This window comes from Sceloporus undulatus, chromosome 3 (genome assembly GCF_019175285.1).
Source record: "Sceloporus undulatus isolate JIND9_A2432 ecotype Alabama chromosome 3, SceUnd_v1.1, whole genome shotgun sequence".
Lineage (NCBI taxonomy): Eukaryota > Metazoa > Chordata > Lepidosauria > Squamata > Phrynosomatidae > Sceloporus > Sceloporus undulatus.
In genome coordinates this window covers 196,003,405-196,009,686 of record NC_056524.1, presented here as the reverse complement: position 1 = coordinate 196,009,686, position 6,282 = coordinate 196,003,405, and positions in this window count along the sequence as shown.

The following is a 6,282-nucleotide window of genomic DNA, read 5'->3' as shown; positions in this document are numbered from 1 at the left end:
CAGTGGGTTTCAGTGGGGAGAGACTGCATCCAAAGCCCAGGGTTGGGAAATCAGATCAAGGGCATGTTCTGCAAAGCCCATCTGCTGCTCAGGGGCTCAGGCAGAGGCAAAAAAAAAGAAAAAAGCATAATAATAGTTTAAAATGGTGTTCAATGGCTCTCCCCACACATCGGTCTATGAATGTGGAGCAGAGGGGAGGTTGCAATCCACCAGGGTAAAGGCTATGCAAATGAAAGAAAATGGTGCTGGCAATGCAGAAAGAGAACAAAGAGGGTGACATCCCCAGGCCAGCCCCTTGAGCGCTACTCCTCCCATCTCCAGGTTCCCGAATCAGACACCCTTGTTGTTTCTATTTGGATACCGCGCATCGGACCCCGGGAGCAAAAATAATCCGTGTTAAAACCTACTGTTTTTTAAAACTGGTTTATAGGCATATAATCCGGATTATTTGAGATAATCCGATTCAGATTGGAATCTCAATGGGAACGATTCCGGGGCAATGGGGATCGAATTCGGGGTTAAATGAGAACGATGCCCCCTTAATTCGCATCCTAATCCATGTTTTAGGCCAATGGGAATGCCTTCCCATTGGCTAAACTAGTTTAGGCTCAGAGGTGCAGTCCAGCAACATTTGAAGGGCCATAGTTGTCAATCTTTGTTTTTAAATTTATAGTTTAGCACCAAATGAACAAGTCTCAGTGCTTCTGATTTTAGCTTCCAATAAACTGTTCTTGGTTCAGATGTAGTGGTCAATTGTACTTAGTTTAAAGCAATAAGTAGTTTAGGGGAGGCAAACCACCAGCCAATAGGCTTGATCCAGCCTGAGAAGGGTCTGACGAACATTCCTCCTGAACACCCTATTTTTGAAGCCCTGGAGTAGGTAAGATTTCCCCACTGATTGGTAATGTTCTCAGTTGGTAAGGAAAGTAACACAGTGGAAAATTCCATTGTTATTCCTGATCACTGATCAGAGATAATGGAAGGATTTAACCTCACCTTGTTCAGCCACACAATTGGGAAGACAAGAAGGGTAGATGGAATCCTCTTTTTCTTGATCACTGATTGGAGAGAACAGTGATACATCATCATCTTTATCTCTGATCAGTGATTAAAAATAGTGTCATTCTATTCACAAATCATTTATCATGCCCCTGGATGTCAAAAGGCAAAGATGGGCTTTGTTTTTGTGCAGAAAGAGGACTTGGAGTTGTGTGCAGAGAAGGCAGAAATGGGTGTTGAGGAGGCAACAGATGATATAGGGGAATAGGCAGAGCTTCAAAGTGATACCCTATCCATGATATTATCCAGCCTGCTGTATTGGTCCCAGGGTCAAGTTGGCTACTGAGACCACAATTGATCTCTGCCCCTGAATTAGATACTGCCAAGCACATAATCTTGTGCATGTCAGAGGAAGAGAGAGGAAAGAGGAAGCGGTTGGGCCTGAGATGCTTGAAGAGTTTGTTCACACAGTAACTTTTATGCTGAACAAGAGAGAAATGTAGGGTACCATACTTGAACAGTAAAGATGAAATGCACAAATATAGAATGAGTGACACCTGGATTGACAGCAGTGTATGAGAAAGGGATTAAGCGGTTTTAGTGGACCACAAGCTGAACATGAGTCAACAGTATGTTGCTGCAGCTAGAAAAGCCAATGGGATCCTAGGCTGCCTCAATAGGAGTACAGTATCTAGGCTGAGGGAAGTCCTAATGCCACTTTATTCTGCTTTGTTCAGACCTCATATGGAATACTGTGTCCACTTCTCAGCACTGCAATTCAAGAAGGATGTTGTCAAGCAGGGACATGTCCAGAGACATGGCAGGAGGTTGGACTAGATGTCCCTTGAGGTTTCTTCCAGCTCTACGATTTTGTGATACTGAGCCACTATCCCCCATTCACCAATACTTGGTCTAATCTGTCTTTTTTAAAAATATGAAACAATCTGCTGCAAACAAGCCCAGTTTGGACATCCACATCTTGGGGTTAACAAACATTTGTATCCTTTCCATCTCATATGAAACAAATTGTAATGATGAACAAGTGACAGAGGTGTCTTCAGAAAAAGAGAGGACCCCCTTTACCAAAGAAGGACCGCATTGAGCAAGAGGAGGAAAGTGACTACATGTCTCTGTGGTATCTCAGAATATTTCACAAAACCCACACTACATCAGAAACATTGGCAAGAGGGTAAAGAATGAACTACATTTCCTCCTAAAGGAGAAAAAAAACTGAATTATTTCTTGAGAACACAGTGAAGTGATAAAATGTAATCTTCTCTTGTTTTGCGATTCTGTCCAATATCCTCCCCCAAACACAGTTGCTATTTGCAGAATTTAAAAAGACAGGGTATGAACCCAGTTCTATTTGCTATTTTCTTTATAAGATATTTAAAGATAAATGCACATACTCTGAGACAACCTAAGCTTCACTGATTTTGGGACTATGAACAGGAAGGGCAGATATAAAAGAACAAGACATGTTCCAAAAGAGAAAAGATATACAACTGAGCACTAAAGTTAGAATAGTCCAAGCCATTGTATTCCTCATCAGCATGTGCAGATGTGACAGTTGGATAGTGAAGTAAGTGGATAATAAGAAAATCAACTCCTTTGAGCTGTGGTGCTTGAGAAGAGAGCTGAGAATAATGTGGACAGCCATAAAGACAAACAAATGGATCCTTGAACAGATTATGCCTGAAATCTCCTTGGAAGCCAAGATGATCAAATGAAGGCTGTCATATTTTGGCCACATCATGAGAAGGCATGACTCATTAGAAAAGACAATAATGGTAGGAAAGGTAGAAGGAGGTAGAAAGAGAGGAAAACCATGTTAGATGGATAAATTCCATCAGGGAGGGCCATGGGACTCAACTTGCAGGTATGTAAACAGAGCAGTGGAAGATAGGGGGTCTTGGAGATATCTCATCCAAGGGTTCATCATAAGTCAGGGTTGACTTAAGGACAGTTAACAGCAAGAACAAAAATTCCAGAACATAATACATCTTTAGACTGGTGATAACATAGAACTACCATCTTGACCCCCAAGAACACACAGATCTCATATGATTTAAGAAACTAAGCAGGGTTGGGCATGATTAGTGCTTAGCTAGAAGACCATTAGGTAATATGGGTGTCCTCAGTTAGGGCTAGGAAAGCATCCATAAAAATCTGAAAGAACCATTGCTACTCATAATAGAGGGCCAGATGCAGTACTAGGAAGCTTCCCTTGCTCCTAGGTTTGTGTTTGATTTCATTATACTGTGTAACTTGTTTTATGTTCCTTTGTCCCATCTAATTTTTCAGTTCATCAGCGTGTGTGTGTGTGCGCATGCATGTGTGTGTGTAGAGACAGAGAACTGATATGCTATTTGAGGTGTTCTGTCTTTGCAATTTTTTCAGCTTCATCAATGTAGAAGCATCTAGACATGGGGCAAATAATGAAAAGTAAATGGTAGACTGGTTGGAAAGTCCAAATTCAAGTACTGATGTCCACAAGCAAGAAACTGGAAGAAAGGAGAAGACTCTGATACTCTTACTTTTTGACCTCCTGTTCCTCATCATCTTTTTCTGACAATGGAGTTGACATTTGTTGCTGAATTAATATTTTTTGAGTTGAAAGGGGTGATATTCCTCCAGAGGAAATAAACACTATTCAATTTTCTCATTTAAGATAAGGTTGTGACTCAAATGAATGAATTAATCTGCAGAGGTCTTGAACTAATACTCCTGTCACCTCCGGTAAGCTGTGATGGCTAGAAATGATGGCAGATGGTTAAAAAACATCTGGAGGTCACCAGAATGCAGAGAGTTGTTTTATGGACAGTCCCTGTATAACAGAGTTCTAGGTCCCCTTCTCAGTTGCAAAGTAGCTATAGCTATTGGCATGGATGAAGAGACAGAAGGCAAGGGCATACCTGACTCTTCTCTGATCAGTTTCTTTCCCCCTGAATACTGAAGTGGAAAGAATGAATGCTGGACTTTTCCCATTACTGAAAATGTTGAAGCAAATGGCTGCAAAACTGCACAGGTTTAAAACAATTCACCCAGGGCAAAAATTGTTGATGGTTTCAAAACAAGCTGGCACAATTGTGCACTCACCATATCCCACATACAAACATTTAGAACAAGACTTGCTGAACAATGGGGGAAAGTTTAGATCATCCTGTTTGTTTCATTACATTCTTAGAAAATTTCCCTTGTGTCCTGAAGTACAAACAAGAGTGAAGAAAAAGGGGAGATGCAAAGTGGCAGAGTTGCTTCATAAGTCTCCTCCATGCTTGACAAACATCTAAGAGGACAATGCAATTTTTCTCACTTCTTCCTCTCCATTACGATTTCAGCATCGTCCTGATGTGGTGTACTGATGTATGCCCTCTAGCTAGTAAGAAGTAAGATAAAGAACTGCAGTCAGAGTTATTACACACAAGGGGCAAACGAGGCTGAGAGAAAATAGATTGAAGATATAGTGTCCTCAAAACAAGCATGAAGAGTTAGAAGAACCTACTTACCCAAAAGTAATATATATGTATGTGTATATATATTCCAGTTGTCTACTATATGCTTCACATGTGGCTCTTGGCAGAGGCTAGAAGGCAAGCAAGAAAATAACCACATTTTAAAGAGTGACAAAAGTACATTCCCATAAAATCTGTAATGGCAACTAGGAGTCCTGAAGGAATAGAATGTTCTTCATTTTTACAGAAGCATTGACTGCTGGTAAATGTTCTGAAATAATTTGGAGACCATAGTCAACAATTTATACTGTAGTGCTTATCTAAGGCAGAGGGCTAGGTGGTTGGTATTATACATGGAATGGATCTAACAGGAAGGTGGTGGGGTCCTGGAACATTGGCACACTAAAAGCTAATTGTGTAGGCAACATATAATTTCTTTAATGAGTGGTACTGGCAAGAAAACGGTCTGAAAATCACATCTTATCTGACCTGGGACAACCATATTTTTCAAAAATACAGTTTAATATTCTAATTCAAGTCACAATCTGTTCCAGAACCAGTTGGTGCAGTGGTAAGAATCTAGGACTACATAGGTACAAATCTTGCCTTATCTCACCTTTCTGGGTTAACTTGGGTCAGTATCTCATCAGGCTTTATGGGGCATTGTGGACTTTAAAATCTACAAGAATTGTCATGTATCCTGCCTTAGCCTCTGAAGAGGAAGGAGCCTACAATATGTACACTTGGCTCCTGCCAATGACAGACTCTTTCATATTATTTATTAATAATAATGACCATTTTTAAAGCTTTGTATAAAGAGCTCAAGGCTGTATATTCTGGCTAAAACCCCAATATGCCCACATGCACCAGCCCTGTTAATTCATATCCCAACCTCTTCACACCGATCAAAGAGGTCAGATGTGGTGGTGGGTTCTACTCATGATTGCATGAAAGCATGTGATTAGGAAGCTCTCAGCTGGACAAGATCAGGATCAGGGAGGCAAGACATGGAGACATTTGTGATGGGGCCAGCATGAGTAGCCTCATACCTTTTCCTTGTTGTGAGAAACAGATGCTTCCACTTCTACTATGTAGGAAATGCCACAATATGCAATTTAAATATGGTACAGGGCTAGTGGGTATTCTTCTCATGACACTTCTATTTCCCAACCATGTTAGCTCTAGTCTGTATTTAATTTTTTAAAAGAATGAAAACAAATTACATAAAAGGTATGGTCAATTTGTTAGATTTTTGCCATCAGGATCCTGTTCACTGGCTTTATTTTTTAATTCTCGTTGCTATAGATTGATTTCAGTTAGTGTACTACTAAAGCTTCTGTCCCCCCCCCCCCGCCCTTTTTGGTGAAATGTTGTCTCATATGATGATAATCTTTGCTAAATTTCACAGTTCTTTCTGAGTGCCTCAGGTGACTATGCTCACACCTACAGAGCCTTGCATTTCTCAATTCTCTTTGAACATTATCTGATCTTTACTGGATTCAATGACTTAAAATGCCAGGCTTTACAAGTAGGAAAATTGCAATGGAAGATAATCATCAATATATGGTACATTCAGAGGGGATAAGTGCAAATGCCTGGGGAAATCATTTCCAAAGCAGGTTTTAATTTGAAACGTATGAGGAGAAATGATGAGAATGAGTATCCAAATAATAGTATTGCAATTCTGATAAACTCTTGGACTATGTACAGGGTCTCTGATTTAGTTCAGAGCTCAGTTTGATGATACAGAATCTGGTCAGATTTCATCTTGATTGGCTCAAACCCAATTCTGATCTGATTTGATCTAGACTACAAATTCAAAGAGAGA